Source organism: Pseudophryne corroboree, chromosome 3 (genome assembly GCF_028390025.1).
Source record: "Pseudophryne corroboree isolate aPseCor3 chromosome 3, aPseCor3.hap2, whole genome shotgun sequence".
Classification (NCBI taxonomy): domain Eukaryota; kingdom Metazoa; phylum Chordata; class Amphibia; order Anura; family Myobatrachidae; genus Pseudophryne; species Pseudophryne corroboree.
In genome coordinates this window covers 46,558,745-46,583,738 of record NC_086446.1, presented here as the reverse complement: position 1 = coordinate 46,583,738, position 24,994 = coordinate 46,558,745, and the positions used below count along the sequence as shown (strand labels likewise).

The 24,994-nt window shown below is 47.5% G+C and overlaps 1 protein-coding gene and 1 non-coding gene across 2 annotated transcripts in view; both read left to right on the top strand.

Annotated features, from left to right (window-relative positions):
• The window catches only part of LOC135057143 (uncharacterized), a 356,477-nt gene that overhangs the window by 268,129 nt on the left and 63,354 nt on the right, over positions 1 to 24,994 (top strand). The gene's annotated exons all lie outside the window — the stretch shown is intronic.
• On the top strand, positions 13,074 to 13,192 carry LOC134884459 (5S ribosomal RNA). The gene has a single exon (XR_010168606.1). It is a non-coding gene; the product is annotated as a 5S ribosomal RNA (ribosomal RNA).

The window sequence follows — 24,994 nt, the reverse complement described above, 5'->3', positions numbered from 1 at the left end:
GACCGTACAGTGATATATGAGAGGAATAACACAGCCCCCGGCACACACTGATATGTGGTATTATTATATAGGGGAGAGGGGACCGTACAGTGTTATATGAGGGGAATAACACAGCCCCCGGCACACACTGATATGTGGTATTATTATATAGGGGAGAGGGGACCGTACAGTGATATATGAGGGGGAATAACACAGCTCCCGGCACACACTGATATGTGGTATTATTATATAGGGGAGAGGGGACTGTACAGTGATATATGAGAGGAATAACACAGCTCCCGGCACACACTGATATGTGATATTATTATTATTATTATTATATAGGGGAGAGTGTACCGTACAGTGATATATGAGGGGGAATAACACAGCTCCCTACACACACTGATATGTGGTATTATTATTATTATATAGTGGAGAGGGGACCGTACAGTGATATATGAGGGGATATAACACAGACCCTGGCACACACTGATATGTGGTATTATTATATAGGGGAGAGGGGACCGTACAGTGATATATGAGGGGGAATAACACAGCCCCCGGCACACACTGATATGTGGTATTATTATTATATAGGGGAGAGGGGACCGTACAGTGATATATGAGGGGAATAACACAGCCCCCGTGTCAGAGACGGTTTTGTTTGTGTCCCCGGAGGGGGCGCTAGTGGGTCAGTGGAGGTAGGTGGAATGAAGTGAGGAGGCAGTACTGGGTTTCTGCGCATGTGCACAATGTAGATTTATTAATAACAGAAAAGTCCAGATAATAATGCAGCAGAAAGTAAACAAACGAATGCAATGGAAATGACAATGGTAACGGCAATGGTAATGGCAATGGAATAGTATGGTTTGAAACTGAAAGTCTATGGCAGAGTTTGTAATGCAGAAATGGAACCAGAGTAATTAAAACGTGGAGCCAGCAGAGGTGGAATGATGGTAGCAAACCTGGTAGAAATGCAGGAGACTGGATGGTAATGTTCACTGTGCTGTTGGAAAGCACAATCAGCTTGCAGGCTGAATCACAGGTGAGAGTGTTAGAATGCACCTGGATAGGGAGTCTCTACTGCTGATGGCTGGAGCACACTGCAGGTGTGGAAGGTGTGAAGCCAGAAAGGTATTGCTGTGGTGCTGGTACTTGTAGTTCCACAGAGTAGCAGATACAGGAGAATATCCAGGAACACGGAGACACAGGAGAATATCCAGGAACACGGAGGATCAGGTGAATATCCAGGAACACGGAGGAACAGGATAACCGGTCCAAACACACGAGTCGCAGGAGTGACACAAAGTTCAGGACAACCTCTGACTCACCCAGCAGCTCCTGATATACCCCCTGACCGGCAGGCATTGGCTGGAGTGAGACAAGGGGGTGCGGCCAAGCTCCGGATTGGCCGCCACACTTACACTGGGGAATACTATCATAGCGGCGCCCATGCCGCGGCCCGGCAGGAACGTGGCGCGCTCACACGCCCGTTGACTCCAGGGGCGCTTCCAGGCCTGAGGGTGCATCCACGAGCAGGGCGACAGGTGACAGCAACATGCAGTGACCCCGGACGGAGTCCGCTCCGGCGGACCGACATGACAGCGGTGAGTCGATTCCTGACAGTACCCCCTCCTTTATGGGTGGGCACCGAACACCCACGTGGCTTGGAAGGATGAGACCTGTGGAAAACACGGACCAACCTGGGAGCGTGGACATCAGCAGAGTTCACCCAACTCCTCTCCTCAGGACCATAGCCGGCCCAGTCGATGAGGTATTGCAGACGACCATACCGGTGACGGGAGTCCAGGATCTTCTCTATCTCGAACTCTATGCCCCGCTGAGTTGGAATGCTGGGGCCAGCTGGAAGAGCTCTTTGGAAGCGATTCAGGACTAATGGTCTGAGGAGAGAGACATGGAAAGCATTAGGAATTCGTAATGAAGAGGGTAACTTGAGCTTGTAAGCCACAGGGTTAAGAACTCTTTCGATGGAGAAAGGACCGATGAAGCGTGGTGCAAACTTAATCGAAGGCACTTTAAGACGGAGATTCCGAGTGGACAGCCAGACTTTATCCCCTGGTTTCAAGCTGGGAACTGCACGTCTCTTGCGGTCGGCAAAGAACTTGTATCGGGCAGAAGCCTTTTTGAGGGAAGTATGAATCCTCCTCCAAATTGTCGAAAACTGACTGAGGACAGTAGTGGCAGCAGGAACATCGATGCTAGGAAGATCTTGAAAATCAGGAACACGTGGATGTTGCCCATAAACAGCGAAGAACGGAGTAGTTTCAGTAGCTGTGTGGTAGCGGAAATTGTGAGCGAATTCAGCCCACGGGAGCAAATCCACCCAGTCATCTTGGGAAGATGATACGTACAGTCTCAGGAAAGTTTCCAACTCCTGGTTTACCCTCTCTGTCTGCCCATTCGTCTGAGGATGATATGCTGACGAGAACTTGAGATGGACCTGCATGGCAGAACAGAGAGCTCTCCAAAACCTTGCCACAAACTGAACTCCACGGTCAGATATTATTTCAGTGGGTAGTCCATGTAAACGGAAAATCTCCCGCAGGAAGATTTGAGCCAGTTTTGGAGCTGAAGGAAGTCCTTGGAGTGGAACAAAATGAGCCATTTTGGTAAATCTGTCGACCACTACCCAGATGGTATTGAATCCTTGGGAGAAAGGAAGGTCAGAGATGAAATCCATCGACAGATGTGACCAAGGGCGGCTGGGAATGGATAATGGCTGTAACTGACCTGCTGGAGACTGACGAGGAGTCTTGTGCTGCACACATTTAGGACAAGAAGCTACAAAGTCTTTAATGTCAACTTTCATCTTCGGCCACCAGTATGTCCCGGAGAGAAATTTAAAAGTCTTTAGGACACCAGGATGCCCAGTAAATTTAGACTGATGGGCCCAAGACAGCAACTTAGAACGGAGTTCAGGAGCAACAAAAATCTTACCAGGAGGCGGAGCTGGAGAAACTTGTGATGAGGCAAACGCCACAGGATCCAGGATGGAGCGTGGTACTGGATTGGACATCTCGTCCTCGGATTCCATGGATCGAGACAGGGCATCTGCTTTGGTATTCTGAGAACCTGGGCGGAAATGGAGCTTAAAATTAAAACGGGAGAAGAACATAGCCCATCGGGACTGGCGAGGATTAAGGCACTGAGCGGCCTTCAAATAGAGCAGGTTTTTATGATCCGTATAGATGTTAAATGGAAACTTCGCCCCTTCCAGGAGATACCTCCATTCCTCAAGGGCCAGTTTAATCGCCAGCAGCTCTTGATCTCCGATGGAATAATTAACTTCAGCAGGAAGAAATTTGCGGGAAAAGAATCCACAGGGATGGATCTTCCCGTCAGCTCCTATCTGAGAGAGAACAGCTCCCACTCCTACTGTGGAGGCATCCACCTCCAACTCGAATGGCTTATTAACATCAGGTTGTAGCAAGACTGGTGCGGTCATAAAAGCCATCTTGATTTTCTGAAACGCAGCCAGGGCATCTTCTGACCAGTTGGAATGATCTGCCCCTTTTCGAGTTAAGCTGGTAATAGGAGCAATGAGAGTTGAAAAGCCTCGGATGAATTTCCTATAATAATTGGCGAAGCCCAGGAATCGTTGAATTGACTTGAGAGTATTCGGAATGGACCAATTGGCAATGGCTTCCAATTTTGCCGGGTCCATCTGAAGATCTGATCCAGAAATTATATACCCCAGGAAGGGTATGGAGGCAACTTCGAAGGTGCACTTGGACAACTTGCCGTAGAGATGATTCTCACGAAGACGTCGGAGAACTTCACGGACTTGGAGACGATGAGAGGAGAGGTCTTGAGAGAAGATGAGGATATCGTCCAGGTAAACTACGAGATATTTGTACAGAACGTCACGGAAGATTTCATTAACAAAGTGCTGGAACACTGCTGGGGCATTGCTCAACCCGAATGGCATTACCAGGTACTCGTAATGGCCATCCCGAGTATTGAAAGCCGTCTTCCATTCATCACCGCTGCGGATTCTGATGAGATTATAGGCACCGCGGAGATCTAACTTGGTGAAGATGCGGGCTCCTTTGACCCTATCAAATAACTCGGTAATAAGAGGTAACGGGTAGCTGTTCTTAATGGTAATGTCATTAAGTCCCCGGTAGTCAATACATGGACGTAGTCCTCCATCTTTCTTTTTAACAAAAAAGAAACCTGCCCCAGCAGGTGATGATGAGGGACGGATGAATCCTTTCTGTAGATTTTCTTGGATGTATTTACTCATCGCTTCGGTTTCAGGAACAGATAACGGGTAGGTGCGCCCCCTAGGTGGTTTTTTGCCAGGAACAAGGTCGATGGGGCAATCCCACTCTCTATGGGGTGGTAGAACATCAGCGGCCTTTTCGCTGAAGACGTCAGCGAAGTCTTGGTAGGCCATTGGAAGAGTAGACGGGGTCTTGATTTCAGAGGTCTTGACAGGAACAACTTGGGCTAAACAAGACTGACGGCAATGTGACCCCCAAGCAGTTAGTTGTAATGTAGACCAGTCAATCTGTGGGTTATGTAGCTGGAGCCAGGGCATACCTAACACAATCTCCTGAGTTGCCTGTGGAATAACTAAAAACTTTATTAACTCAGAATGTAGGAACCCAACCCCCAGTATCACTGGCCTGGTTTGTTGAGTGATATACCCCTTAGAGATACGGCTACCATCTACTGCTGTAATGTAGACGGGACATGAAAGTTCACAGACCGGCAGATGAAACTTGTCTACCGCAGCTTGAGTGATGAAATTCCCCGCTGCACCACAGTCTACCAACGCAGTTGCAGATTGGAGTCCAGCCGTCATCTCTAAGGTCACAGGAAGAATGAGATCTTGGGTTGAAGGAGCTTGCTTGAAAGATCCCAACTTGACTCCTCCCTTACAAGTCAGGATCTGGCGTTTCCCGAACGCACTGGACAAGAACTTATTTGGTGGCCTACTGCCGCACAGTAAAGACACAGTCTCTCACGGAGTCTCCTTGACCGCTCCTCAGCAGTTAAGCGGGACCTATTAATTTGCATAGGCTCATCAGAAGGTGGAGGCTGCAACTGTACAGGAGGTACCATTCTTGGTTTGCGACACTCAGCACGAGCACGCTCATTGTTGCGTTCGCGGATGCGAGAGTCCAACTTGATACATAGGGAGATTAGCTCGGGTAATTGCTCAGGAATATCACGAGTTGCCAGTTCATCTTTTATCCTCTCCGAGAGTCCATGCCAGAAGGCTGCTACCAAGGCTTGGTTATTCCACTGGATCTCTGCGGCTAGCGTCTGGAACTGGATGACGTATTGGCCCATACTGCGAGTCCCTTGACGGAGCAGGAGAAGATCTGCGGAGGCTGATGTTGCACGACCCGGTTCATCGAAGATGCGTCTGAAGATGGAAACAAACTCGGCATAGTTGTTCATCAACGGGTCGGCACGTTCCCACAGAGGAGACACCCAGCTCAGGGCTGATCCAGAGAGCAGTGAGATGATATAAGCAACCTTGGACCTTGGCGTGGGAAAATTGTGAGGTAAAAGTTCAAACTGGACTTCACACTGGTTGAGGAACCCACGGCATAACTTCGGACTGCCATCATACCTGCTAGGCACAGGCAAGTGCAAACGAGATACAGGAGCAGATGCAGCCGGAGAAGAAGAAGAACCCCCAACACTGGCATGTGCAGGGGTAACAGGAACTGGAGGTGCAGGCGCACTTAGCAGAGATTGTTGTAACGTATCAATCCGGGAGGACATCCCTTGCAGAAACTGGAATATCTGCTGCTGCACAACCTCTTGTCCATCCAAGACCAGATTTTTTAAGGCCCCTGACCCCACACTCTGACCACCGTCCGAGTCCATCGGTCCTGAACTTACTGTCAGAGACGGTTTTGTTTGTGTCCCCGGAGGGGGCGCTAGTGGGTCAGTGGAGGTAGGTGGAATGAAGTGAGGAGGCAGTACTGGGTTTCTGCGCATGTGCACAATGTAGATTTATTAATAACAGAAAAGTCCAGATAATAATGCAGCAGAAAGTAAACAAACGAATGCAATGGAAATGACAATGGTAACGGCAATGGTAATGGCAATGGAATAGTATGGTTTGAAACTGAAAGTCTATGGCAGAGTTTGTAATGCAGAAATGGAACCAGAGTAATTAAAACGTGGAGCCAGCAGAGGTGGAATGATGGTAGCAAACCTGGTAGAAATGCAGGAGACTGGATGGTAATGTTCACTGTGCTGTTGGAAAGCACAATCAGCTTGCAGGCTGAATCACAGGTGAGAGTGTTAGAATGCACCTGGATAGGGAGTCTCTACTGCTGATGGCTGGAGCACACTGCAGGTGTGGAAGGTGTGAAGCCAGAAAGGTATTGCTGTGGTGCTGGTACTTGTAGTTCCACGGAGTAGCAGATACAGGAGAATATCCAGGAACACGGAGACACAGGAGAATATCCAGGAACACGGAGGATCAGGTGAATATCCAGGAACACGGAGGAACAGGATAACAGGTCCAAACACACGAGTCGCAGGAGTGACACAAAGTTCAGGACAACCTCTGACTCACCCAGCAGCTCCTGATATACCCCCTGACCGGCAGGCATTGGCTGGAGTGAGACAAGGGGGTGCGGCCAAGCTCCGGATTGGCCGCCACACTTACACTGGGGAATACTATCATAGCGGCGCCCATGCCGCGGCCCGGCAGGAACGCGGCGCGCTCACACGCCCGTTGACTCCAGGGGCGCTTCCAGGCCTGAGGGTGCATCCACGAGCAGGGCGACAGGTGACAGCAACATGCAGTGACCCCGGACGGAGTCCGCTCCGGCGGACCGAGATGACAGCGGTGAGTCGATTCCTGACACCCCGGCACACACTGATATGTGGTATTATTATATAGGGGAGAGGGGACTGTACAGTGATATATGAGAGGAATAACACAGCCCCCGGCACACACTGATATGTGGTATTATTATATAGGGGAGAGTGGACTGTACAGTGATATATGAGGAGGAATAACACAGCTCCCGGCACACACTGATATGTGGTATTATTATATAGGGGAGAGGGGACTGTACAGTGATATATGAGGGTGAATAACAGCTCCCGGCACACACTGATATGTGGTGGTATTATTATATAGGGGAGAGGAGACCGTACAGTGATATATGAGGGGGAATAACATAGCCCTTGGCACACACTGATATGTGGTATTATTATATAGGGGAGAGTGTACCGTACAGTGATATATGAGGGGGAATAACACAGCTCCCGGCACACACTGATATGTGGTATTATTATTATATAGGGGAGAGGGGACCATACAGTGATATATGAGGGGGAATAACACAGCCCTCGGCACACACTGATATGTGGTATTATTATTATTATATATGGGAGAGGGGACCGTACAGTGATATATGAGGGGAATAACACAGCCCCCGGCACACACTGATATGTGGTATTATTATTATATAGGGGAGAGGGGACCATACAGTGATATATGAGGGGGAATAACACAGCCCTCGGCACACACTGATATGTGGTATTATTATATAGGGGAGAGTGTACCTTACAGTGATATATGAGGGGGAATAACACAAGCTCCCGACACACACTGATATGTGGTATTATTATATAGGGGAGAGTGTACCTTACAGTGATATATGAGGGGGAATAACACAGCTCCCTACACACACTAATATGTGGTATTATTATTATATATGGGAGAGGTGACCGTACAGTGATATATGAGGGGGAATAACACAGCCCTTGGCACACACTGATATGTGGTATTATTATTATATAGGGGAGAGGGGACCGTACAGTGATATATGAGGGGAATAACACAGCCCCCGGCACACACTGATATGTGGTATTATTATTATATAGGGGAGAGGTGACCGTACAGTGATATATGAGGGGGAATAACACAGCCCTCGGCACACACTGATATGTGGTATTATTATTATATAGGGGAGAGGTGACCGTACAGTGATATATGAGGGGAATAACACAGCTCCCTACACACACTGATATGTGGTATTATTATATAGGGGAGAGGGGACCGTACAGTGATATATAAGGGGAATAACACAGCTCCCGACACACACTGATATGTGGTATTATTATTATATAGGAGAGAGGGGACCGTACAGTGATATATCAGGGGGAATAACATAGCCCTTGGCACACACTGATATGTGGTATTATTATTATATAGGGGAGAGGGGACCGTACAGTGATATATGAGGGGAATAACACAGCCCCCGGCACACACTGATATGTGGTATTATTATTATATAGAGGAGAGGTGACCGTACAGTGATATATGAGGGGGAATAACACAGCCCTCGGCACACACTGATATGTGGTATTATTATTATATAGGGGAGAGTGGACCGTACAGTGATATATGAGGGGGAATAACACAGCTCCCTACACACACTGATATGTGGTATTATTATTATTATATAGTGGAGAGGGGACCGTACAGTGATATATGAGGGGAATAACACAGTCCCGGCACACACTGATATGTGGTATTATTATTATATAGGGGAGAGGTGACCGTACAGTGATATATGAGGGGAATAACACAGCCCCCGGCACACACTGATATGTGGTATTATTATTATATAGTGGAGAGGGGACCGTACAGTGATATATGAGGGGAATAACATAGCCCATCGCACACACTGATATGTGGTATTATTATTATATAGGGGAGAGGGGACCGTACAGTGATATATGAGGGGAGTAACACAGCTCCCGGCACACACTGATATGTGGTATTATTATATAGGGGAGAGGGGACCGTACAGTGATATATGAGGGGGAATAACACAGCTCCCTACACACACTGATATGTGGTATTATTATTATATAGTAGAGAGGGGACCGTACAGTGATATGAGGGGGAATAACACAGCTCCCGACACACACTGATATGTGGTATTATTATTATATAGGAGAGAGGGGACCGTACAGTGATATATGAGGGGGAATAACATAGCCCTTGGCACACACTGATATGTGGTATTATTATTATATAGGGGAGAGGGGACCGTACAGTGATATATGAGAAGGAATAACACAGCCCTCGGCACACACTGATATGTGGTATTATTATTATATAGGGGAGAGGGGACCGTACAGTGATATATGAGGGGGAATAACACAGCTCCCGACACACACAGATATGTGGTATTATTATATAAGGGAGAGTCTACCGTACAGTGATATATGAGGGGGAATAACACAGCTCCCTACACACACTGATATGTGGTATTATTTTTATTATATAGTGGAGAGGGGACCGTACAGTGATATATGAGGGGAATAACACAGTCCCGGCACACACTGATATGTGGTATTATTATTATATAGCGGAGAGGGGACCGTACAGTGATATATGAGGGGAATAACATAGCCCTTCGCACACACTGATATGTGGTATTATTATTATATAGGGGAGAGGGGACCGTACAGTGATATATGAGGGGAGTAACACAGCTCCCGGCACACACTAATATGTGGTATTATTATATAGGGGAGAGGGGACCGTACAGTGATATATGACGGGGAATAACACAGCTCCCTACACACACTGATATGTGGTATTGTTATTATATAGGGTAGAGGTGACCGTACAGTGATATGAGGGGGAATAACATAGCCCTCGGCACACACTGATATGTGGTATTATTATTATATAGGGGAGAGGGGACCGTACAGTGATATATGAGGGAAATAACACAGCTTTCGACACACACTGATATGTGGTATTATTATATAGGGGAGAGGTGACCGTACAGTGATATATGAGGGCGTATAACATATCCCTCGGCACACACTGATATGTGGTATTATTATATAGGGGAGAGGGGACCGTACAGTGATATGTGAGGGGGAATAACACAGCTCGCGGCGCACACTGATATGTGGTATTATTATATAGGGGAGAGGGGACCGTACAGTGATATATGAGGGGGAATAACACAGCTTTCGGCACACACTGATATGTGGTATTATTATATAAGGGAAAGGGGACCGTACAGTGATATATGAGGGGGAATAACACTGCCCCCTGTACACCCGTAGCTTACTGTGGTGTCCTGTTATAATTAATATATAGCAGACTTAGATGTTTATGTTAATGCAGGTGGAGCAGACTTGTCTATTGTTATTTTAGTACTGGTGTAGTACAATGGTGTCCTGTTATAATAATTGCTGAAAGAAATGTTGCTTTATAATGAGCTGTCAGTGAAACGGATAACAGACAATAGATAGTGAGGGTCATTGCTGTGCTCTCCCTGTTTTATTAATTTCTACTACCCTGTATGCTTTCCAAATCTCCCCCACCCCTCCGTCTCAGTCCCAAGTTTGTACAACTGATATAATGGGGTAAATTTACTAAGATGGGAGTTCTATTTAAGATGGGATGTTACCCATAGCAACCAATCGGATTCCAGGTATTCTCTTCTAGAAGTTGCAAGATAAATGAGAAGTAGAAGCTGATTGGTTGCTATGGGCAACATCCCATCTTAAATAGAACTCCCATCTTAGTAAATTTACCTCAATGTCTGTAGAACTCTCTGTTTTACTACTTTGGCCCAGCTGTTGCATTTATTTAACTCTTCTGCTCAGTACCTGGGAGTAAATAATAACGCATATCATATTAATCAGGAAATGAGAGGATAATCAGTATAGTAATAGATCTGCAGGTGTGCACATAACAGGGGCTTCCTGTTGCCCAGATCCTGTCCCAGCAATGCGCTTGGTGCTATGGGTCTCTGCACCGTTTCAGTATCATCTGTCATCCCCCCATTTGCCTGTCTCCTCCCACATTCATTCACTATTTACTGTCTCCTGGTACAGCCAATCAGAATAGAGCGTGGGGAGCCCAGACTGTAGAGAGGGGACACAGCAATGAGTGAGGCATGAAGAGGGTGCATCAGAAATGTTACTGCCCATATAGATAGTTACTGGTAGTGGGATTGTCTATCAGAGCATAATGCAGCTGTCTATATTTCTCTGACGTCCTAGTGGATGCTGGGAACTCCGTAAGGACCATGGGGAATAGCGGGCTCCGAAGGAGGCTGGGCACTCTTGAAAGATTTATGACTACCTGGTGTGCACTGGCTCCTCCCACTATGACCCTCCTCCAAGCCTCAGTTAGATTTTGTGCCCAGCCGAGGTTGGATGCACACTAGGGGCTCTCATGAGACTTTAGAGAGAAAGTATAGAAATTAGGTTTTTTATTTTCAGTGAGACCTGCTGGCAACAGGCTCACTGCAGCGAGGGACTAAGGGGAGAAGAAGCGAACCTGCCTGCTTGCAGCCAGCTTGGGCTTCTTAGGCTACTGGACACCATTAGCTCCAGAGGGATCGACCGCAGGCCCAGTCCTTGGTGTTCGGTGCCGGAGCCGCGCCGCCGTCCCCCTTACAGAGCCAGAAGCAAGAAGAGGTCCGGAATCGGCGGCAGAAGACTTCTGTCTTCACCAAGGTAGCGCACAGCACTGCAGCTGTGCGCCATTGCTCCTCATACACACTTCACACTCCGGTCACTGAGGGTGCAGGGTGCTGGGGGGGGGGGGCGCCCTGAGAAGCAATAAATACACCTTGGCTGGCAAAAATACCACAATATATAGCCCCAGAGGCTATATATGTGGAAAATACCCCTGCCAGAATATAGAAAAAAGCGGGGGGAAAGGGGCGGAGCTATCTCCTTCAGCACACTGGCGCCATTTCTCCCTCACAGCTCCGCTGGAAGGAAGCTCCTTGGCTCTCCCCTGCAGTCTACACTACAGAAAAGGGTAAAAAAGAGAGAGGGGGCACTAAATTTAGGCGCAGTATACAGTTATATAGAAAAAGCAGCTATAGGGGACATAACTCAGTTAGTCCCTGCATTATATAGCGCTCTGGTGTGTGCTGGCATACTCTCACTCTATCCCCCCAAAGGGCTTTTGTGGGTCCTGTCCTCTGTTAGAGCATTCCCTGTGTGTGTGCGGTGTGTCGGTACGGCTGTGTCGACATGTTTGATGAGGATAATGAGGTGGAGACGGAGCAGATGCCTTTAGGAGGGATGTCACCCCCTGGGGGGCAGACACCTGAGTGGATGTGCTTATGGAAAGAAATGAGTGCACGTATAGACTCCTATACCCGGAAGTGAACAAGCCCCAGGGCGAAACGCGTCTTCCGCATCCAGGAACAGGGGTCTCGTCGACACTACCGCATCTTGGCATTTAGCCATATTTACCTTTCTTGCTCTCTTGGCTTCCTCATATCTCTGGTGAAACCGTAAGCCCCACTATCCAGTGGCTGCATGCCACGGATAGCAACTCCTATTGCAATTCTCAGCAGCACTGTCTTAATTATCTTGCATTGAGTGTACAGCATAGGGGTGATTGATCAGAGGTCTGCATTAGCATTTATCTAGCATCTAGCATACTATTGGAAATCAGCTTATATTTTAAAGCGTTACCAGTTCACACATATGACTAATATATCTGTTATATTTATGAATGTGTTGGTTTCCATCTATTTCTATTCCTGCCTCCTCACAGCAATTGATGCATGCATAGAATTAACATATACCTATTATAGCATTCTATATCTTATCTGGGGTTGCAAGGCAAATATCCTATGATACATTTGGTCAACAGATATATGTTTGTGCAGTTTTGGTGAATTTGACACCTCACCACATAATTTTACAATTTTCAAACTTCATCCTGAGTTTTTTTTAAAAACTGCATTACCTGAGTGACCACATATTCACCTGGTTTCACCAGCATTTCTTCTTATATACTATCTGTTTGGACAATCATAATATACCAGCAGTCAGGGATTTCTCTGTCTGTGAATTCTAGTATCAATTCTCACAAGTCCAATCTTCGATAGATCACCACTTTTTCGTGGACTCTCATTCACGATTCCCGGTACACTGCACCACGTGAGTGGGAATTTCGGATCGGGTCTAACGTGAAAAGCAGATCCACCTATTTACACGATCTTCTATCTATTTCTTCTCTGTCGGTCCTAATTTTCATTATTCATATATAGGTGCACTCTCATTGGTGTTCACATAAAATTCTCTACTACCATACCACGCTGCCAGCGCCCGATCTCGTCTGATCTTGGAAGCTAAACAGCGTTGGGCCAGGTCAGTACCAGGAAGGGAGACCACCTGTGAATACCTGGTGTTGTAGAGTAGGATTTTCCTCACTTATGTGGCAGTAACACCAACAGCAGTATCACCACTTTTTTCTATCCAATAACCTCCAGACCTATCGGTCACGGGCACCATCTACTTGAGGTGCCATACCTGCCTCCACCGTTATCATTGTCTTGAATTCAGATAGGTGCATGTCGTCTTTTTTCCTGTACTATACCCAGAGGAGTGACTTCTGATCATTTCTCTAATTTTCTATAAGCCATAAGAGCATAGCTATTAATTTTGTGTCTCGACCACCCTGTGGTTCCATCAATACAGCAAGCCTGTACTGGTCAAGGGGAATGGGGGTATGACCAACTAATGTCTACCACCCTTTCACACACTCTTTACCAATAAGAGACCAGAACATTTTATTTTACCAAGATGCTTTCTATGTTGCATTTTGAAGGATAGATCTCCGGTAATAACCTTTTTTGTAATAAAAGCCAATAAAAGTTATGTTTTAAATATTTCATCTTAATTATCTCATCAAATTTATTTTTTTCTACAAGAGTGCGCCCACACAAGAGCCTTCTTTTCTCTCCCCATTGTATTAAAGTTCGCATACTTTCTGGCTCTGGGTGCACCACCAACTAGGACTAAATTAACATCTACACGTATATTTCATACAATATTGAAAGGGCTAATTTTTTGCCCCTTTTCTCCCCTATTTTCTTAGGGTAACCTATTGTCCAAATTTGGTTTTCTCTTCTCTAATGCTAGCATTTTTCCTGATTAGTCCATCCGGTGCCGGATCGCCCTAGGTTTCTGTATAAGAAATTTGACGACATGCCAAATGTGGGACAGCCGACTTCTCAGCTCGTGCCTGTCCAGGCGTCTCAAAGGTCATCAGGGGCTCTGAAACGCCCGCTACATCAGACCGCAGACGCAGATGTCGACACTGATACTGACACCAGTGTCGATGACGATGAGTCTAACCTGATGCCCACTAAGGCCATTCACTGCATGACTGAGGCAATGAAAGAGGTGTTACACATTTCTGATATAAATACTGGTACCACTAAAAAGGGTATTATGTTTGGGGAGAAAAAACTACCTGTAGTTTTTCCCCCATCAGATGAATTAAATGAAGTGTGTGAAGAAGCGTGGGCTTTCCCTGATAAAAAATTGGTAATTCCTAAGAAGGTACTAATGGCGTTCCCTTTCCCGCCAGAGGATAGGTCACGTTGGGAAACACCCCCTAGGGTAGATAAAGCGCTCACACGTTTGTCTAAAAAGGTGGCACTACCGTCTCCGGATACGGCCGCCCTCAAGGAACCTGCTGATAGAAAGCAGGAGGCAATCCTGAAGTCTGTATACACACACTCAGACATTATGCTTAGGCCAGCTATTGCGTCAGCATGGATGTGCAGTGCTGCCGCTGCGTGGTCAGATAAACTGTCAGAGAATATTGACACACTAGACAGAGACACGATCCTGTTAACCATAGACCATATCAAAGACTCAGTCTTATATATGAGAGATGCACAGAGGGAAATCTGCCGGCTGGCATCAAAAGTAAGTGCATTGTCCATTTCTGCTAGGAGAGGCTTATGGACTCGCCAGTGGACAGGAGATGCAGATTCTAAAAGGCACATGGAAGTTTTGCCTTATAAGGGTGAGGAATTATTTGGGGATGGTCCTAGTTTCCACAGCAACGTCTGGGAAGTCAGCATTTTTACCCCATGTCCCCTCACAGCCTAAGAAGGCTCCGTTTTATCAGGTTCAGTCCTTTCGGACCCAGAAAAACAAGCGTGGAAAAGGCGGGTCTTTTCTGTCCAGAGGCAGAAGTAGGGGAAAAAGGCTGCAACAAACAGCAGGTTCTCAGGAGCAAAAGTCCTCCCCCGCTTCTTCTTCCAAGTCCGCCGCATGATGGTGGGGCTCCACAGGCGGAGCCAGGTACGGTGGGGGGCCGCATCAAGAATTTCAGCGATCAGTGGGCTCGCTCACTGGTGGATCCCTGGATCCTTCAAATAGTATCTCAAGGGTACAAACTGGAATTCGAGGCGTCTCCACCCCACCGCTTCCTAAAATCTGCCTTGCCGATTGCTCCCTCGGACAGGGAGGCGGTGCTAGCGGCAATTCACAAGCTGTATTCCCAGCAGGTGATAATCAAGGTACCCCTACTTCAACAAGGCCGGGGTTACTATTCCACACTATTTGTGGTACCGAAACCGGACGGTTCGGTGAGACCCATTCTAAATTTGAAATCCTTGAACACATACATAAAAAAATTCAAGTTCAAGATGGAATCGCTCAGGGCGGTTATTGCAAGCCTGGAGGAGGGGGATTACATGGTATCCCTGGACATCAAGGATGCTTACTTGCATGTCCCCATTTACCATCCTCACCAGGAGTACCTCAGATTTGTGGTACAGGATTGCCATTACCAATTCCAGACGCTGCCGTTTGGACTGTCCACGGCACCGACGGTATTTACCAAGGTTATGGCGGAAATGATGATACTCCTTCGAAAAAAGGGAGTTTTCTCTAACGTCCTAAGTGGATGCTGGGACTCCGTAAGGACCATGGGGAATAGCGGCTCCGCAGGAGACAGGGCACAAAATAAAAGCTTGAGATATCAGGTGGTGTGCACTGGCTCCTCCCCCTATGACCCTCCTCCAAGCCAGTTAGATTTTTGTGCCCGGCCGAGAAGGGTGCAAACTAGGTAGCTCTCCAGAGCTGCTTAGAATAAAAGTTTAGTTAGGTTTTTTTATTTTCAGTGAGTCCTGCTGGCAACAGGCTCACTGCATCGTGGGACTAAGGGGAGAAGAAGCGAACTCACCTGAGTGCAGAGTGGATTGGGCTTCTTAGGCTACTGGACGTTGGCTCCAGAGGGACGATCACAGGTTCAGCCTGGATGGGTCACCGGAGCCGCGCCGCCGTCCCCCTTACAGAGCCAGAAGAGACGAAGGTCCGGTGAAAGCGGCGGCAGAAGACATCCTGTCTTCAAGACTAAGGTAGCGCACAGCACCGCAGCTGTGCGCCATTGCTCTCAGCACACTTCACACTCCGGTCACTGAGGGTGCAGGGCGCTGGGGGGGAGCGCCCTGAGACGCAATATAACACACATATACCTTAGCTGGCAAAAGGAATACATCACATATAGCTCCAGGGCTATATGGAAGTATTTTTTCCCCTGCCATTTTACACAAAAAAGCGGGAGTTAAGGACGTCGTGAAGGGGCGGGGCCTATCTCCTCAGCACACTGGCGCCATTATTCCCTCACAGCTCCGCTGGAAGGACGGCTCCCTGATTCTCCCCTGCAGTACTGCATCTGATTCAGGGTAAAAAAGAGAAGGGGGGGCATTTTGGCAGCAAATAACTAGATTAACAGCAGCTATAAGGGATTAACACTTATATAAGGTTATCCCTGTATATATATAGCGCTGGGTGTGTGCTGGCAGACTCTCCCTCTGTCTCTCCAAAGGGCTAAGTAGGGTCCTGTCCTCTATCAGAGCATTCCCGGTGTGTGTGCTGTGTGTCGGTACGCGTGTGTCAACATGTATGAGGAGGAAAATGAGGTGGAGGCGGAGCAGTTGCCTGTGTTAGTGATGTCACCCCCTAGGGAGTCGACACCTGACTGGATGATTGTGTTTAAGCAATTAAGTGATAATGTCAGCAATTTACAAAAAACTGTTGACGACATGAGAAAGCCGGCAAATCAATTAGTGCCTGTTCAGGCGTCTCAGACACCCTCAGGGGCCCTAAAACGGCCGCTACCTCAGTGGGTCGACACGGATCCAGATACAGATACTGAATCTAGTGTCGACGGTGACGAGACAAACGTAATGTCCAGTAGGGCCACACGTTACATGATCACGGCAATGAAAGAGGCATTGAACCTTTCTGACACTACAAATACCTCAAAGGCGGGTATTATGTGGGGTGTGAAAAAACTGCCAATAGTTTTTCCTGAGTCTGAGGAAATAAATGAGGTGTGTGATAAAGCGTGGGTTTCCCCCGATAAAAAAACAGCTAATTTCTAATAAGTTATTAGCACTATACCCTTTCCCGCCAGAGGTTAGGGCACGGTGGGAAACACCCCCTAGGGTAGATAAGGCGCTCACACGTTTATCTAAACAAGTAGCGTTACGGTCCCCTGATACGGCCACCCTCAAAGAACCAGCTGATAGGAGGCTGGAAAATATCCTGAAAAGTATATACACACATACTGGTGTTATACTGCGACCAGCAATCGCATCAGCCTGGATGTGCAGTGCTGGAGTCGCATGGGCGGATTCCCTGACTGAGAATATTGATACCCTGGATAGGGACAATATTCTGTTAACTATAGAACATTTAAAGGATGCATTGCTATATATGCGTGATGCGCAGAGGGATATTTGTACCCTGGCATCAAGAGTAAGCGCAATGTCCATCTCTGCCAGAAGAGCATTATGGACCAGACAGTGGTCAGGGGACGCAGATTCCAAACGGCACATGGAAGTATTGCCGTATAAGGGGGAGGAGTTATTTGGGCTGGTCTAACAGACCTGGTGGCCACGGCAACGGCTGGAAAATCCACCTTTTTACCCCAGGTTACTTCACATCAACAGAAAAAGACACAGTCTTTTCAAACTCAGTCCTTTCGTTCCAATAAGTACAAGCGAGCAAAAGGCCACTCTTTTCTGCCCAAGGGCAGAGGAAGAGGAAAAAGGCAGCACCATGCAGCCGCTTCCCAGGAGCAGAAGCCCTCCCCTGCTTCTGCCAAGTCTTCAGCATGACGCTGGGGCTTTACAAGCAGACTCAGACACGGTGGGGGCCCGTCTCAAGAATTTCAACGCGCAGTGGGCTCACTCGCAAGTGGATCCCTGGATTCTACAGGTAGTATCACAGGGGTACAAACTGGAATTCGAGGCGTTTCCTCCTCATCGGTTCCTGAAGTCTGCTTTACCAAAGTCTCCCTCCGACAGGGAGGCAGTTCTGGAAGCCATTCACAAGCTGTACTCCCAGCAGGTGATAATCAAGGTACCCCTCTTACAACAGGGGAAGGGGTATTATTCCACACTATTTGTGGTACCGAAGCCGGACGGCTCGGTGAGACCAATATTAAATCTAAAATCTTTGAACACTTACATAAAAAGGTTCAAATTCAAGATGGAGTCACTCAGAGCGGTGATAGCGAACCTGGAAGAGGGGGACTATATGGTGTCACTGGACATCAAGGATGCTTATCTCCACGTCCCAATATATCCTTCTCACCAAGGGTACCTCAGGTTTGTAGTACAAAACTGTCATTATCAGTTTCAGACGCTGCCGTTTGGATTGTCCACGGCGCCTCGGGTCTTTACCAAGGTAATGGCCGAAATGATGATTCTTCTACGAAGAAAAGGCATCTAAATTATCCCTTACTTGGACGATCTCCTGATAAGGGCAAGAACCAAGGAACAGTTAGAAGTCGGAGTGGCACTATCTCAGGTAGTGCTAAGTCAGCACGGATGGATTCTAAATATTCCAAAATCGCAGCTGATTCCAACGACACGTCTACTGTTCTTAGGAATGATTCTGGACACAGTCCAGAAGAAGGTGTTTCTCCCGGAGGAGGCGGCCAGGGAGTTATCCGAGCTAGTCAGGAACCTCCTAAAACCAGGACAGGTCTCAGTGCATCAGTGCACAAGGGTCCTGGGAAAAATGGTGGCTTCTTACGAAGCGATTCCATTCGGAAGATTCCATGCAAGAACTTTTCAGTGGGATCTACTGGGAAAATGGTCCGGATCGCATCTTCAGATGCATCAACGGATAACCCTGTCGCCAAGGACAAGGGTGTCTCTCCTGTGGTGGCTTCAGAGGGCTCATCTACTAGAGGGCCGCAGATTTGGCATTCAGGATTGGATCCTGGTAACCACGGATGCCAGCCTGAGAGGCTGGGGAGCAGTCACACAGGGAAGGAATTTCCAGGGCTTGTGGTCAAGCATGGAAACATCTCTTCATATAAACATTCTAGAACTAAGGGCCATTTACAATGCCTTAATTCAAGCAAAACCTCTGCTTCAGGGTCAGGCGGTGTTGATCCAGTCGGACAACATCACGTCAGTCGCCCACATAAACAGACAGGGCGGCACGAGAAGCAGGAGGGCAATGGCAGAAACTGCAAGGATTCTTCGCTGGGCGGAAAATCATGTGATAGCACTGTCAGCAGTGTTCATTCCGGGAGTGGACAACTGGGAAGCAGACTTCCTCAGCAGACACGACCTTCACCCGGGAGAGTGGGGACTTCACCCAGAAGTCTTCCACCAAATTGTAAACCGTTGGGAAAGACCAAAGGTGGACATGATGGCGTCACGTCTAAACAAAAAACTGGACAGATATTGCGCCAGGTCAAGGGACCCTCAGGCAATAGCAGTGGACGCTCTGGTAACGCCGTGGGTGTACCAGTCAGTGTATGTATTCCCTCCTCTGCCCCTCATACCGAAAGTATTGAGAATCATAAGAAGGAGAGGAGTAAGAACTATACTCGTGGTTCCGGATTGGCCAAGAAGGTCTTGGTACCCGGAACTTCAAGAGATGCTCACGGACGAACCGTGGCCTCTACCTCTAAGACAGGACCTGATACTGCAGGGGCCTTGTCTGTTCCAAGACTTACCGCGGCTGCGTTTGACGGCATGGCGGTTGAACGCCGGATCCTGAAGGACAAGGGCATTCCAGAAGAAGTCATCCCTACTCTGGTAAAAGCCAGAAAGGAAGTAACCGCAAAACATTATCACCGCATTTGGCGTAAATATGTTGCGTGGTGTGAGGCCAAGAAGGCCCCTACACAGGAATTTCAACTGGGTCGTTTCTTGCATTTCCTGCAAACAGGACTGTCTATGGGCCTAAAATTAGGGTCCATTAAGGTTCAAATTTCGGCCCTGTCGATATTCTTCCAGAAAGAACTGGCTTCAGTACCTGAAGTTCAGACATTTGTGAAAGGGGTGCTGCACATACAGCCTCCTTTTGTGCCTCCAGTGGCACCTTGGGATCTCAATGTTGTGTTGAGATTTCTAAAATCACACTGGTTTGAACCATTGTCTACGGTAGATTTAAAATATCTCACGTGGAAGGTGTCGATGCTGTTGGCCTTGGCTTCAGCTAGGCGTGTGTCAGAATTGGCGGCTTTATCATGTAAAAGCCCTTACCTAAATTTTCATTCTGACAGGGCGGAATTGAGGACTCGTCCTCAATTTCTACCTAAGGTGGTTTCGGCATTTCACATGAACCAACCTATTGTGGTACCTGCGGCTACTAGGGACTTAGAGGACTCTAAGTTGCTGGACGTTGTCAGGGCCTTGAAAATATATGTTTCCAGGACGGCTGGAGTCAGGAAAACTGACTCGCTGTTTATCCTGTATGCACCCAACAAGCTGGGTGCTCCTGCTTCAACAGACATATAGATTGGTAAATGCTCAATTAGCTTAGTGATATCATTCAGGTGCTCGAAAGGAAGGGGTATTTCTGAGCAAGAAAAAAAGCAATTGTTTCCCCAGCACACTGAATGGATAACAGTAACCAGATATAAATCCCATATGATAATAGAATTCAGAGATCTTCGTTACACATATTTGCGCAAATGTGTGGTTAAGCCCCAAAGCCGCATCAAGGCCTCTCTGTATATTTGGGGTCCCTAGCGCTATATCTAGGTGCAGGGTGTGGCACCCCAAAACACCAGAATGAGCCAGAAAGCCCAGTGTGGCAAACCAGTGTAAAAAAACTATAGTGTTAATAAATTAGTATTTAGGAAGCCGAAGCTATAGAGGGGGTGATACAAACATGAAATGTAATTAAAATAGAGAAATAGTGTTAGAAAAATTAATAAGTGAAAAGTGTTAATAGAATGTAAAGGTATGCCACACTAAAGCCATCCAGCTCAGCCAGTCCAGAGGCACCACACCTCACACCTCTATTACCCCAATCTGGGTCTAATATTAACCAGCAAGGAGCCACGTGATAATGGCTCCTTACTAAAATATGTCTAAGCTAAGAGCTACCTACCTTGGAGCAACCCCATAATGCTCCATGTGGCATGTCAGGGCCTGCACCTCCTCCTAATGCAGAAACCTCTCTGCCTCTCACAACAGACATATAGATTGGTAAATGCTCAATTAGCTTAGTGATATCATTCAGGTGCTCGAAAGGGAGGGGTATTTCTAAGCAAGAAAGCTTTGGGGCTTAACCACACATTTGCGCAAATATGTGTAACGAAGATCTCTGAATTCTATTATCATATGGGATTTATATCTGGTTACTGTTATCCATTCAGTGTGCTGGGGAAACAATTGCTTTTTTTCTTGCTCAGAAATACCCCTTCCTTTCGAGCACCTGAATGATATCACTAAGCTAATTGAGCATTTACCAATCTATATGTCTGTTGTGAGAGGCAGAGAGGTTTCTGCATTAGGAGGAGGTGCAGGCCCTGACATGCCACATGGAGCATTATGGGGTTGCTCCAAGGTAGGTAGCTCTTAGCTTAGACATATTTTAGTAAGGAGCCATTATCACGTGGCTCCTTGCTGGTTAATATTAGACCCAGATTGGGGTAATAGAGGTGTGAGGTGTGGTGCCTCTGGACTGGCTGAGCTGGATGGCTTTAGTGTGGCATACCTTTACATTCTATTAACACTTTTCACTTATTAATTTTTCTAACACTATTTCTCTATTTTAATTACATTTCATGTTTGTATCACCCCCTCTATAGCTTCGGCTTCCTAAATACTAATTTATTAACACTATAGTTTCTCTATCGTCCTAAGTGGATGCTGGGGTTCCTGAAAGGACCATGGGGAATAGCGGCTCCGCAGGAGACAGGGCACAAAAGTAAAGCTTTTACAGGTCAGGTGGTGTGTACTGGCTCCTCCCCCTATGACCCTCCTCCAGACTCCAGTTAGATTTTTGTGCCCGGCCGAGAAGGGTGCAATTCTAGGTGGCTCTCATAAAGAGCTGCTTAGAGAGTTTAGCTTAGGTTTTTTATTTTACAGTGATTCCTGCTGGCAACAGGATCACTGCAACGAGGGACAGAGGGGAGAAGAAGTGAACTCACCTGCGTGCAGGATGGATTGGCTTCTTGGCTACTGGACATGAAGCTCCAGAGGGACGATCACAGGTACAGCCTGGATGGTCACCGGAGCCACGCCGCCGGCCCCCTCACAGATGCTGAAGCAAGAAGAGGTCCAGAATCGGCGGCTGAAGACTCCTGCAGTCTTCTTAAGGTAGCGCACAGCACTGCAGCTGTGCGCCATTTTCCTCTCAGCACACTTCACACGGCAGTCACTGAGGGTGCAGGGCGCTGGGGGGGGGCGCCCTGGGAGGCAAATGAAAACCTTTAAAAAGGCTAAAAATACCTCACATATAGCCCCAGAGGCTATATGGAGATATTTACCCCTGCCTAAATGTACTTAATAGCGGGAGACGAGCCCGCCGAAAAAGGGGCGGGGCCTATCTCCTCAGCACACGGCGCCATTTTCTGTCACAGCTCCGCTGGTCAGGAAGGCTCCCAGGTCTCTCCCCTGCACTGCACTACAGAAACAGGGTATAACAGAGAGGGGGGGCAGAATAAATGGCAATATATTAATATAAAAGCAGCTATAAGGGAGCACTTAATCATAAGGCTATCCCTGTCATATATAGCGCTTTTTGGTGTGTGCTGGCAGACTCTCCCTCTGTCTCCCCAAAGGGCTAGTGGGTCCTGTCTTCGTATAGAGCATTCCCTGTGTGTCTGCTGTGTGTCGGTACGTGTGTGTCGACATGTATGAGGACGTTATTGGTGTGGAGGCGGAGCAATTGCCAAATATGAGGATGTCACCTCCTAGGGGGTCGACACCAGAATGGATGCCTTTATTTGTGGAATTACGGGATAGCGTCAACTCGCTTAAGCAGTCGTTTGCCGACATGAGGCGGCCGGACACTCAATTAGTGTCTGTCCAGGCGCCTCAAACACCGTCAGGGGCTGTAAAACGTCCCTTGCCTCAGTCGGTCGACACAGACCCAGACACAGGCACTGATTCCGGTGGTGAAGGTGACGAATCAACCGTATTTTCCAGTAGGGCCACACGTTATATGATTTTGGCAATAAAGGAGATGTTACATTTAGCTGATACTACAGGTACCACTAAACAGGGTATTATGTGGGGTGTGAAAAAACTACCAGTAGTTTTTACCGAATCAGAAGAATTAAATGACGTGTGTGATGAAGCGTGGGGTGCCCCGATAAAAAACTGCTAATTTCAAAGAAGTTATTGGCTTTATACCCTTTCCCGCCAGAGGTTAGGGAGCGCTGGAAAACACCTCCTAGGGTGGACAAAGCGCTAACACGCTTATCAAAACAAGTGGCGTTACCCTCTCCTGAGACGGACGCACTTAAAGATCCATCAGATAGGAGGATGGAAAATATCCAAAAAGGTATATACACACATGCAGGTGTTATACTACGACCAGCTATTGCGACTGCCTGGATGTGCAGTGCTGGGGTAGTTTGGTCAGAGTCCCTGATCGAAAATATTGATACCCTGGACAGGGACAATATTTTACTGTCGTTAGAACAAATAAAGGATGCATTTCTTTATATGCGTGATGCACAGAGAGATATCTGCACACTGGCATCACGGGTAAGTGCTATGTCCATTTCGGCCAGAAGAGCTTTATGGACACGACAGTGGACAGGCGATGCGTAGAGGAGTTATTTGAGGTCGGTCTATCGGATTTGGTGGCCACGGCTACGGCCGGGAAATCCACCTTTCTACCTCAAGTCACTCCCCAACAAAAAAAAAAAAGGCACCGACCTTTCAACCGCAGCCCTTTCGTTCCTTTAAAAATAAGAGAGCAAAGGGCTATTCATATCTGCCACGAGGCAGAGGACGAGGGAAGAGACAGCAACAGGCAGCTCCTTCCCAGGAACAGAAGCCCTCCCCGGCTTCTACAAAAGCCTCAGCATGACGCTGGGGCTTCGCAAGCGGACTCGGGGGCGGTAGGCGGTCGTCTCAAAAATTACAGCGCGCAGTGGGCTCACTCGCAGGTAAATCCCTGGATCCTGCAGATAATATCTCAGGGGTACAGGTTGAAATTAGAGACAGAGCCACCTCGCCGTTTCCTGAAGTCTGCTTTACCAACGTCCCCCTCAGAAAGGGAGACGGTTTTGGAAGCCATTCACAAGCTGTATTCTCAGCAGGTGATAGTCAAGGTACCTCTTCTACAACAAGGGAAGGGGTATTATTCCACTCTATTTGTGGTACCGAAGCCGGATGGCTCGGTAAGGCCTATTCTAAATCTGAAGTCCTTGAACCTATACATAAAGAAGTTCAAGTTCAAGATGGAGTCACTCAGAGCAGTGATAGCGAACCTGGAAGAAGGGGACTTTATGGTATCCTTGGACATCAAGGATGCGTATCTCCACGTTCCAATTACCCCTCACACCAGGGGTACCTCAGGTTCGTTGTACAAAACTGTCACTATCAGTTTCAGACGCTGCCGTTTGGTTTGTCCACGGCACCTCGGGTCTTTACAAAGGTAATGGCCGAGATAATATTTCTTCTTCGAAGAAAAGGCGTATTAATTATCCCATACTTGGACGATCTCCTAATAAGGGCAAGGTCCAGAGAACAGCTAGAGATGGGTTTAGCACTATCTCAAGAGGTGCTAAAGCAGCACGGATGGATTCTGAATATTCCAAAATCCCAATTAATGCCGACAACTCGTCTGCTGTTCCTGGGGATGATTCTGGACACAGTTCAGAAAAAGGTTTTTCTTCCCGAAGAAAAAGCCAAGGAGTTATCTGACCTGGTCAGGAACCTCCTAAAACCAGGAAAGGTGTCTGTACATCAATGCACAA